This window comes from Podarcis tiliguerta (genome assembly GCF_965153285.1).
Source record: "Podarcis tiliguerta genome assembly, chromosome: 17".
NCBI lineage: Eukaryota > Metazoa > Chordata > Lepidosauria > Squamata > Lacertidae > Podarcis > Podarcis tiliguerta.
The window spans coordinates 8109783-8122352 of NC_139550.1; the positions used below are offsets into that span (position 1 = coordinate 8109783).

The following is a 12570-nucleotide window of genomic DNA, read 5'->3' on the forward strand; positions in this document are numbered from 1 at the left end:
CAGACAAGGTGGCCTTATGGGGGAAACATGCTGTGGAGCTTGCTGTGTAGGGTGCTGTTTTTGTTTTCTAACAATTCCTGATCAATAGCTTCCCAATCTTCTGTCAGTAAATGGTGGATCATGAACACAGCTGTCAACTTTTCCCTTTTCTTGCGAGGAATCCTATTCGGAATAAGGGAATTTCCCTTAAAAAAAGGAAACGTTGACAGCTATGATCATGAAGCAAGGAGAATTGGGAGGAGACCTGGGCAAGGTGTGAGGCAGGTGCGGATGCAACTTTGATTACAGGTGATCTGGCAACTTAGAAAGTTCAGTGTCTGTGTTTGCTTGCTTTCAGATTGGCAGATGCAACGAAACCATTGTCCAAGGCAGCCTCTGTTTCAAGGCCAGAATGGATTTGAATTCCCATAACTGTTACTCTCTATTTTTGCTGATCATGGTGCAAGACTGTAGGTTTTTCCCCTTGCAAAGTTAAGCAACAGTGACACAATTACTCAAGGTAGGCAAATCTGATAGATAAAAATGGAGCAGCCAGAAATACGTTTGAAATCTGAAGGCTTGTTTGTTTTGTTGTTAAAAATAGTTCCTGTTTCTTGTTCAGGAAATCAGGTTGTTGTTTTTTTTGGGGGGGGGGTGGGCAGGATTGCTATCGTACAGAGCACGGTGTGACATAAAACCAGCACATTTTCCGTGCTTTGCTTCTCGTCTGGAAGCTCAACAACTTCACAACCTTTTCTAGATGAAAAGGACTGCATAAAACCATTGTGGAGATGTGGGAGGAGGCCTCCCATAATCGTTGCTATCTCCTTCAAATACAGTAAATGTCTAAGCACAGTCCATGGGAATAGGAATGGATGGGAAAGTATTAGAAATCAAGAAAAAGTATTTTACTGTGAGCAGCAAAGGATGGAGGGAAAATAAGCATCTTGAAAGACAGGTGTAAAGTCAACCTTTAAATTTCTGTTAAATTTGAATTAATTTGTTGTTAATTTGTGTTAAATTTGGAAAAGTAATAAAAAACTAATAAAAACTGTTGGGGATTGTAGGGAAAGACCTGCCAAAAAAGTTGAAAAAAAATCTTCATGTATGTGACAATGGCCGCGAGAGTTCTGGTAGCACAAGGATGGAAGACTGAAGAAACCCCAACTAAAGAATCATGGCAAGAAAAATTGACGGTGTAGTAAAGTTAGTATATTTCTGAAAGCCATTCTTTGGTCAAGTAAGGGAGTGAAGCCTTGTGGGAAACCAACAAGCCACAAGGACCCTGGGAAAGAAGTCCTGTTGCTTTAACGCCAGACTAACAGGCGTCCAGGATGAGCAGTTTATGGTGGGAAAGGAAGCTGATTTACTGAAGGATCTAGCACCTGGGTCCTATGCTATTCACATTTTCTCACTGATGTTATCTTCCTAAGTGCCTGCATCTGCATACCATCCAGGAAGGGAGGATACCCCTTGATCTGGCTCTGGGTTCTTAATTGCCCAGCTGCCAAGAGTTAGATTGATTAATCAACAAGTCAGTCATTGGTGAATTTGAAAATAATCTAAAGTTATGATTGGTCTTGGGGGTCCGTTGCCACGTGTGTATTGGAGATAAGAGACCTGGGAAATGAATGGTCAAGTGCGCTTTGCAACCCGCATTGAGCCCGGCTAGAAGCTACACCTAATTAGCCAATAATCACAGCCTATTGTGATGGAGAATCGCTGTTCTTTTCATCCACGGACTTAAAGACTTTTCTATCCTAACCTACAAGTAGCGTGATGTAAGTAGAGAGTTAGTTATATTTTACAATGTTCTTATTTTGCTTCTGTAACCCTCAAGTGATGTGCCTGCAAGTTTGCATGTGTTCTTATGTTCTTCTTTTTTAAAATAAATTTTTAAGAAAAGAAACTGTTTTAGTTGTGTGCCTTTCTGGGAATCAGCTAATCCTTGCCTTACGCTTGGTTACGCCTACCGTGTGTATTTCTGCCTGCAGATACAAACTGCAGGGTTAGGGGAAACCGGTACTAATTGAGGCGCAGCCTTTCCCCTTGGGGCTGTGGCTTGGAGTTCCCCGGGTTAAAGGGGTGGTGGCAGCTACCAGCATATTTTGTCCTGTCTTGTAAAGTAGTAACCCCCGCTTGCCTGGGCTACTCAGGGGGTCCTGTCTGGCCGGAGAGCAGAGACAGGGCAGTGTGGCCGAGTGGCAGAGGGCAAGTGGACGGTTACGTTACCACAGACGGACTATGCAGAACTGGCAAAACTGACATATAAGCTACGGGACAAGGATAACTGTGACTTTAAGGATGAATGGGAACCCTTTACAAAGTATCTGAAAACGCAACAAAACGAACTGGACTGCTTGGCAGGTTTTGAATAAACATTCACAATCTTTTTATTGATAATAATTAGCTAAATAGTTTGAGGATCCATACAACTTTGTAACATGCAGAAAACAGCAGTCTCAGAGAAACCAAAGACTGGAACTGAGGGAAGTTGGGGGGGGGTTGTGTGGGAGGGGGGAGGGAGGAAAAATGGGGGGGGGCAAGGATGTTATGCTTTTGGATAATATGTCTTGTTATAATTTTGAATAATAATAATAAAAAACTAATAAAAACTAATAAAAATTAATTGGCAAAAAAGGAGGTAGTAATGGTTACCAACTGATACGGAAGGGGGGGGCATGTCTTCTTCATCTTCTTCTTCGCTACAATATATCCATTTATTTCCAATTGTCAATGTCAAAAGGGACTAAAATCTATAAAATTCATAGAAAATCAACATGCCAATTTACTCAATTTCTCTAGGACTCCATGACACCTCCCCTGTCCTCCATAATCCCTCAAGCAAGGTGTCAAGACCCTAATCCTGTCAAATCACTCTGCCAAGCCTTTCCTCCGGGCAATGCCAGGTGGCAGACTATGCATACATGGACCATTGTCTTCTCATCACCGGTACTCAGGATGTGCTTATCTGCACATATCTCCAGCTCTGCATATTCCCCCCTCCCTCCTCCATATGTTAATCCTGTGTAACCCAACCTCTTCTTAATGTATTCATGATGTAATCTGTGTAACCCAACCTCTTCTTAATGTATTCATGATGTAACTGGGATGTATTTTGCCCTGTATTCTGGGACATGGAGGGAAGTTTCAAAAGTTCATGTCACCCCTTTCTCGCTGTTCAATCTCGCCTTGAACCTGTTGCGCAATAAACTTGGATCTTCTGCAGTTTGCTCCTGTCTCCGGCTGAGCTCATTTTCCTCCGCAGGGACCCGCGGACTTAGTCCGACGAGCTGGGTGGCAGAGCAGCCTCGCACCCAGATTTTACCGTAACACAACCTAAAAGAGTACACAAATTCGTGGAGGAGAGGGCATTGGATAGCTACTGGCCACGATGCCTCCACTCTGCCTTCACAGGTGGCAATGCCGCCTCGTTGTTGGCAGTTACTGTACAAAACTGTCAAAGTGGCATGGAGCTTTAAAAAACGATAACACATTCCCGCCCTTTTTTTAATTAAATGTTTTCTTGATTTACAGAAGTATGTGTAATGTCTCTTGTATTTTTTCCATGTAATATTTTTACAAATCAGTTTCATTTGTTGAGACTTTAGGAAGAAAAGGGGTGGAGGGGGGAAGATGGGTGGGGGTTGGGGGGTCGGGTGGCGGTGTTTCTATTTTGGTTAACATATGTAGGGTTCGGTATCAGCGTTACTTGTGCCGGTTCTCTGCTGTTCACTTGTGTTCCTTTGGTGGTGAGAGAGGTTGGGGCTGGCCTAGGGTGTGGTTGTTTGTTTGTGGTGGGCTGTGGTGATCTTTGTTTTCATGTGTGAGTGGGGTGGGTGGGTGTTTTGGATCAGGTTAGCCATATTGATTTGTATGCTGTTTTGTTTTGTTCTTTTATAATTGATTTTTATGCAATTTCCAATATACATTCCATCCATATTTAACATTCACGTCTTACATGTACATCTTTTAGACTTCCCTCAGCCTATCTGACAATTTTCCATATTTTCACTACTACTCACATTTCTTAAATTTATATTGCACTTTACCATTCTTAGTCTTATCATGTCTTTCAAGCAACATTTCAATCAGTCTTTTTCACAAAGCTTCTTGAAAGCCAACAAGCGTTAGTTGTTCCTCACATACATTTTTGATATACTCTAAATTTATTCCAGTCCTCGGTAAATCTCTGATCGCTTTGGTTCCGAATTTTTCCCGTCAATTTGTCCATCTCTGCATATTCCATCAGCTTCATTCTCCATTCTTCCCTAGTCGGCATTTCTTCCTGTTTCCATTTCTGGGCCATTAAAATTCTTGCTGCTGTCACTGCATACCTAAATACTTTCACATTGTTCTTTTTAATTTAATTCCCTACTATTCCTAATAGAAATGCTTCTGGTTTCTTAATAAAAGTATATTTCAACATTTTTTTCATCTCATTATAAATCATTTCCCAGAAACCTTTCACTTTGATTTGTATGCTGTTGGTGGATTATTGTCATTGTCTTGTTGGGCTGTGTATGTGATAAAGGGGAACCATACCGAGGTAAAGGCGTCTTCTTCTATTTGTCCCCATGTCAGTTTCAGTTTATTGGTTAATTTTTCTAGTAGGGCTGTTTCCCATACTATTTGGTACCATTGGTCCATGCTTACTCCTGACGGGTCTCTCCAGTGTCTGATTATGGTGTTTCTGGCTGCTGAAAGTAGGTGGGTTATGAGTTCTTTGTGGTGTAAGTGGGCATTGTTGTCTTGGAAGAAACGATAACACATTTAAAAAGAAAGTCTCCTGATTTCCCACTGTTGTTTGCTTATAAGGAGCAAAGCATACAAGCAAGCGACTCTTATTTAAATTACGTGGAAAGTGAAAATGCCGTCAATGCAAAAGGGCAAAGATTGTGCACTGTTTACAAAAGAAAACAGTACAAGGAAGCTTCGGAGCTGCCATTTCACAGTGTATATAGACTCCTCTCCTTCCTTCTCTTAGTTTACATAATCTGCAAGGAAGGAGCCTTGCAGCGCTGCCAAGAAGCCCATGGAAAAAGTTACATTGGTCACTCCCAGAGCAGCACGGGGTCCTGATAGTTCTCACCCGCCTCTGCAGCCGCAAGACACATGGCAGCGTTTGCAAATGTTTGTCCTCATCTGACCCAGAAACCAAAACACAAGTGCATGGACAGGGAAGTGTCCCCTGGAGAATAGAAAGGGGGTAGTTCTCTGTCCTGTCCAGGGACTCTGGAATATCGCTGCTGCTTTAAACATACAGACATGCAATTTGCATGAATTGAGTGAATGTTCAGAAAGAGGACTATGTCTCCCTGGGAGAATTTCAACTCCCCGCCCCCAATTCATGTTTCTGAAATGTGAGGAGGAAAGTTGGCCGGGGTGGTGTGGGAATAACCAAAGGCACTAGTTATGTGTATAGATTCATAAGGTACAGTGGTACCTCGGGTTACATACGTTTCAGGTTACATACGCTTCAGGTTACAGACTCCGCTAACCCAGAAATAGTGCTTCAGGTTAAGAACTTTGCTTCAGGATGAGAACAGAAATTGTGCTCTGGCGGCGTGGCAGCAGCAGGAGGCCCCATTAGCTAAAGTGGTGCTTCAGGTTAAGAACAGTTTCAGGTTAAGTACGGACCTCTGGAACGAATTAAGTACTTAACCGGAGGTACCACCGTATAGGCAACTCTCTTAAGTGAAGTAATGAATATCTGAAACACAGTTGAAAAAGCCTGCAAGCGCCCCACCCCTTTCCTTGACATTTTCATTACACTTCTTGGTTTGGCGCGATGCCTGTGTGCGTGGTTGCACAAATATCAGTCGTGACTGAAACGGAAGCTGCTTGCATCCTGAAGGCGATCCAGACCAAACCCAGTTTAATCCAGGGTGTACTATACAAGGTGCAACACCAGCATCCCTAACAGGTGGTCCTCCAGCCTCTGTTTAAATGCACCCAGCAAAAGAAAGCATCCTGAGAACATTTGCAGAGCTGTTAGATGCTGACAGAGTTTCCCTCAGCAACCACACTGCAGCATTCTGCAGCTTCTGGATCAAGCCCAAGGGATGCCCACTGCTGTGATCCCAATTTTGAAGTCACCAGTGCCTGAATTACTGGAGAAACACAGTAGTGGATAGAAATTGCAAAAAAAGAGAGAGTCAAATGCTAATATAGCCCATTTAATTGGTGTCACTATCTTGCTGGTCATGCGCAGCATGCAAATTGCATTGTCTCATTTTGAAGGCTTTGATCTGTCCACCCTATTGAGAAGGCCCAGATGGAGACCACATCCCATAGGCTGCATCCAAACTATATTTCACTGGACCCTTCAGCCTGAAGCATGAGTGCTATGTCCTGCTAGACACGTGAGACGCTGACCCTGTGCATTTGGTGGAGCCAAAGTTTTCAGGGCAGCTGTGAGGTAAGGACATGCAAATCCATTTTTTCCTCTTTCTATAGAATGCCATAAACATGCTCCTTTGCAGGTTCCTTTACATGCAAAATGGAAATGTGTGGACTACTGGGAAAGCTCAGATGAGGGCAGACTTAACCTGAGTACGTGACGCTAAGATACTGCACTGCAGTTCTTCTGGCAGTTGCATAATGGAAATGTCAAGATTCATATCTGGTAGCTGATGACTGGGCGGCAGCAGTCTATTTGGATTTCGTGCCATTGTGACTTTAATATGCAGGGATGAAAGCACTCTTAGAAATGAGGTGCTGGGACACAAGATCCCCTGACCTTTCTCCTAATCTTTGGTGTATGATTGTGCAGGGTTCTCCTGCTGTCAAGCTGCCTCAGACCATTGACTCCTCTAGTCCTGGGCCAGCCTCCAGGGTTAGTAGTCACTGGGTACCTGCTGAGGCCCCACTGCCCATCCCTGAAATCTTCTGGCCTTGTTGCCATTGCCATGCCCTCCAACCTTTCTCCGATGAAAATAGGGACGTCCTATTAAATAACATGGTGCTGGAGGAGACTCTTGAGAGTCCCATGGACTGCAAGAAGATCAAACCTATCCATTCTGAAGGAAATCAGCCCTGAGTGCTCACTGGAAGGACAGATCGTGAAGCTGAGGCTCCAATACTTTGGCCACCTCATGAGAAGAGAAGACTTCCTGGAAAAGACCCTGATGCTGGGAAAGATGGAGAGCACAAGGAGAAGGGGACGACAGAGGACGAGATGGTTGGACAGTGTTCTCGAAGCTACCAGCATGAGTTTGACCAAACTGCGGGAGGCAGTGGAAGACAGGAGTGCCTGGCGTGCTCTGGTCCATGGGGTCACGAAAAGTCGGACACGACTAAACGGCTAAACAACAACTGCAACATTAAATAAGAAGAAGAAGAAGAAGAAGAAGTAGTAGTAGTAGTAGTAGTAGTAGAAGAAGAAGAAGAAGAAGAAGAAGAAGAAGAAGAAGAAGAAGAAGAAGAAGAAGAAATTTTAGTCTTTATACCCCGCCCATCTGACTGGATTCCCCCAGCTCTTCTGGGCAGCTTCCAACATATATAAAAACAGAATAAAACATTAAACATTAAAAAAAAAACCCTCAAGGACAACGTAGAGAAAGCAACTTTGATCTCAATCTCATTACTGCAAGTTACTTTTAGTCTTGGCTTCCTGCCACCATCATGTGAAGCTCAGCCATGCTGGCTGGCTCTCAATGAGATATTAATGGTTCCCAAAAGATGGGTGGGGAAGAACAACATCCTTTGCCACATTTGGATTGTCAGTGAAGTGATAAAAGACACCATCAAACATGTCAAGACATTGTTCACCTCACCCCGGAGCAGGAATTATGGGCTTCTTCTGCGATTACTTAACGGTCAGGGGTCCCTTTACCTTTAGCTTTTACTGGGAATCATAGGACTGTGAGAGGGAAACATCAGTTTCCAGGATTCTTTTTGGGAAGTTGTGTGATTTAAATATCTATTGAACGCACTTTAAATGTATGCTGCCTCTCTTCATATTTGTGACTGGTGGGATGCGAAGGGTCCTTATTGCTTTAGGATTTCTACTATCCAGAGGTTTACAGAAATCCCAGTAGCTGTGTTTTTCCTTCCTTCCTTTGAAGTTTAAATAGAGAAAAACATTCCAGCCCCACAGAATACCAACAGGACAGCTAAGGCTGCAATCCTAACCCCACCTGCTTGGAAGTAAGCCCCATTGATTTTAATATGCTTATTTCTGAGTAGACTTGATTAGAATTGTACTGTAATTCCGGTATGACTGCTTTCCCTGATCTGGGCAGAAATAATGATACTGGGTGCATTTGTAAGTATGACACCATTTAGTGCATAAGTTACTTGATCACAGAGAATGATAATTGCCAGGAATTTTTACAGCTGTGCCACAGATCTGCTATATTCATTTATGTTTATATCTGACCTTTCCTACGGGGAGATATGGCGGCATGCCTGATCTTCTCCTGTTTTATCCTTGCAACAGCCCTGGGCCAAAGTCACCCAGTAAGCTTCATGGCTGAGTTCCAATTTGAACCAGGATCTACTGTGAAACTTAGCAATCCCCTCCCTTTTGCCAGCCATGACAAAATCAACCTAGCCAGTTCTGATCCTTCAGAGCAAATCTGTTGCACCGGGACTTCTTTTCTCAAAAATTATGTGCACAAAAATCACAAAGCATAGCTTTTTAATACAAAATTTCACCAGGGAGTTGTTACAGTCTGTGAATTCAGGACATTATATATATATGCTACATTTCAAATGTTTAATGTATACTGCCTTTTTTCATACGTGGAAGAAGATTTGTAGCATTTAAAGAGAATCTCCTCCCAGCGCAAATATCTGTGTTCTAAGCTGCTAATGTAGCCTGTGCAATATGTTGACAGCAGACATGGCATATGGAAAGTTGGATACCAGTGCCTTAGTGAGGGAAGCAGAGGGTCTCAGCTTGGCATTGGTTCTATGCCTCACAGGGCGAAAAAAGCAGATTTAGCTTCCACATTCCATTGGGGGAGGGGGGAGACCAGAGGCCTGTGACTCATATCGCTGTGGGCTGGGGCGTGTGAGGATTTCCACAATAATTTTTGAGCAGATCTGTCACGATCACTTGCTTCCCTTCAGGGGCAGGAGGATGGACTTGGAGATCCCCTCCCTCTCAGTTCCTTTCAGCTAGGGGAGCGGGTGTATTGTGGTCAGAGGAAGTGTGCCTTCAGGCAAGTGTTCTTAGAATCTCAACTCTCACTCATGGGAGAATTTAAACTGTAAGGAAAAGTGCCCCTTCATGGTTTAAATATGTGTTTGTGCGATGTGTGTGTGAATTGGCCAGGGAGGACACCCTTCCTCTGAAGTCATGTTTCACCCTTCCTGCTTCATCCACATTTTCTTAAACATATCTTTACATGTAGCATAAGGGACGCGGGTGGCGCTGTGGGTTAAACCACAGAGCCTAGGACTTGCCAATCAGAAGGTCGGCGGTTCAAATCCCCGCGACAGGGTGAGCTCCCGTTGCTCGGTCCCTGCTCCTGCCCACCTAGCAGTTCGAAAGCACCTCAAAGTGCAAGTAGATAAATAGGTACCGCTCCAGCAGGAAGGTAAACAGCGTTTCTGTGCGCTGGTCTAGTTTGCCAGAAGCGGCTTAGTCATGCTGGCCACATGACCCGGAAACAGTGGCGTAGCGTTGGTTGTCAGCACCCGGGGCAAGGCAAGTAATTTCCGCCCCCTAACCCGGTAGGGGCAGAGAGCTGCGAGTGCGAGCTCCCCCCCAGATGTTGAGTCCGCTGCGGCTGGCCCCCCCTGCACCCCCCACGCTACGCCACTGCCCGGAAGCTGTACGCCAGCTCCCTCGGCCAATAAAGCGAGATGAGTGCCGCAACCCCAGAGTCGGTCACAACTGGACCTAATGGTCAAGAGTCCCTTTACCTTTACATGTAGCGTGTAAATTCTGATACCATTTTTTAAAGCTGTGTGATCCATGTTTGGTGGAGAGGGTTTTTTTCCTGTAGAAAAGAAAGCCTGTCTTGGGCATAAAAATGACTGGTTATAATACTTAACATCCCAAACTATCTAGCTTGACAGTTTTATGCTGCTTTGACTGTCACAGCTCCCCAAAGAATCCTGGGATTTCCAGTTTTGGGAGCGTACTCAGAGCTCTCTGTTATGGAGTCCTCACTGAATCATGTTCCCCTTTAATAGACACTCTTTCTGTCTTCTAATGCTTGGCTGTCCTTCAGAGCCTCTCATGGAGGGTTTAGAGGACACACTGACCAGGAAGTTGAACAAGTACTATGACAGGAAGTCTCGTGAAATTTCACATTACAGGTAAATGAACTGCTAACTAGAATTTTTGTACACCAAAATTTTGAAATAAAAACTGTTCCATGCTATGTTGACTGACTAGCTAGAATCCAGTATGTTGTGACGCCATGTTCTCATTTCACATTTGGGCAAAGCAACTTACTAAGTGTTGGTGGTTGATTACTCACCTACTTTAAAGGATGCTATTCTTAGAAAAAGGAACTTCACTGGGGGAAGAAGAAAAAGTGGGTGGGTGAATGCTGGAGACGGATGACATATTTTTTGAATAAATTAAGATACAGTGGAGGCTGGTTCATTAGGTCATATGGGGCACTGCCCACTAAGCACTGTCTGACCTCTTGCTTAAACCAGTGCTCTGACTCGACTTACTGTTGGCCTCCCTGCCTTCTTCTCTACTCATCCCAGTGGGTGCAAGGCACCATCGGCCACCTTAGGCTCCATCTCAACTATACATTTTACCAGTATCATATTTTGTTGTTGTTGTTTAGTCGTTTAGTTGTGTCCGACTCTTCGTGACCCCCTGGACCAGAGCACGCCAGGCACCTCTGTCTTCCACTGCCTCCCACAGTTTGGTCAAACTCATGCTGGTAGCTTTGAGAAGACTGTCCAACCATCTCGTCCTCTGTTGTCCCCTTCTCCTTGTGCCCTCCATCTTTCCCAACATCAGGGTCTTTTCCAGGGAGTCTTCTCTTCTCATGAGGTGGCCAAAGTCTTGGAGCCTCAGCTTCAGGATCTGTCCTTCCAGGGAGCACTCAGGGCTAATTTCCTTCAGAATGGATAGGTTTGATCTTCTTGCAGTCCATGGGACTCTCAAGTCTCCTCCAGCACCATATTTCAAAAGCATCAATTCTTTGGCGACCAGCCTTCTTTATGGTCCAGCTCTCACTTCCATACATCACTACTGGGAAAACCATAGCTTTAACTATACGGACCTTTGTTGGCAAGGTGATGTCTCTGCTTTTTAAGATGCTGTCTAGGTTTGTCATTGCTTTTCTCCCAAGAAGCAGGCGTCTTTTAATTTCGTGGCTGCTGTCACCATCTGCAGTGATCATGGAGCCCAAGAAAGTAAAATCTCTCACTGCCTCCATTTCTTCCCCTTCTGTTTGCCAGGAGGTGATGGGCCCAGTGGCCATGATCTTCGTTTTTTTTTTATGTTGAGCTTCAGACCATATTTTGCGCTCTCCTCTTTCACCCTCATTAAAAGGTTCATTAATTCCTCCTCACTTTCTGCCATCAGTGTTGTGTCATCTGCATATCGGAGGTTGTTGATATTTCTTCCAGCAATCTTAATTCCGGCTAGGGATTCATCCAGCCGTACTTTAAACAGTCGTTCCCCCAAAGGATCCTGGGAAATGTAGCTGGTTAAGGGTTCTGTGTGTTGTCAGCAGACTGCTTCTGAGAGTAGCTTAACAATCAACCCTCTTCCCAGGGAGCTCTGGGGATTATAGCTGGTGTGCATGTGTGTGTGTCTCCTAACAACTCTCAGCACCCTTTTTATAGTCTCTATGCATTTTCAGTTGCAAATACAGATAAACTGTCTATTTCAAAAGAAGCCCCTATTCCCTCCTCCGTCCTTCCTCCATCCATCCCATGTATAGGTATCATTCACACAGAGGTAAGTTATTTAACAAATCATGTGTCAATACAGTGGTACCTCGGGTTACATACGCTCCAGGTTACATGCGCTTCAGGTTACAGACTCTGCTAACCCAGAAATAGTGCTTCAGGTTAAGAACTTTGCTTCAGGATAAGAACAGAAATATCGGGCTCCGGCGGCACGGCAGCAGCAGGAGGCCCCATTAGCTAAAGTGGTGCTTCAGGTTAAGAACAGTTTCAGGTTAAGAACGGACCTCCAGAACGAATTAAGTACTTAACCTGAGGTACCAGTGTAATGAGAACAATTGTAGGTATTAAGTAATACCTAGTTCATTATTTCAGCAGGTTACTCAAGAAATTGCTAGGGGTCAATGGTGGCATCTTTGCCCCCCACAATGTTTCCTCAAAATCATCTTTGGTGTATTTTTAGAATCTGAAGCTGCTTAGATAGTTCTTCCATGAGCACTATGTTCCAGATCTTCTCACACCATTCCTCCAGTGTCAAATTAGCAACTGCCTTCCAATTTTGATCTACAACTTGTCTGGTGGCTATCATAAAAACCCTAAACAAAAAGTTTTTCAAAAAGGTTTAATAATACTAGCCTTTGATCATAGGGAACCATTTGACCTGTAATAAGAGTTACTTTATGTATTTTTAAGCTCTAAAAACCTTGAACCTTCTTGCAGTTCCACCACAAATGGTAATAAGATCCTAGTCAGGGC

At 44.1% G+C, this 12570-nt stretch overlaps 1 long non-coding RNA gene across 1 annotated transcript; it reads left to right on the top strand.

Moving 5' to 3' along the window:
- The first annotated feature begins 432 nt into the window (after positions 1-432).
- On the top strand, positions 433-2283 carry LOC310668177. The gene is made up of 3 exons (XR_014506645.1): positions 433-499; positions 1047-1185; positions 2230-2283. It is a non-coding gene; the product is annotated as an uncharacterized lncRNA (long non-coding RNA).
- Positions 2284-12570: the final 10287 nt, after the last annotated feature.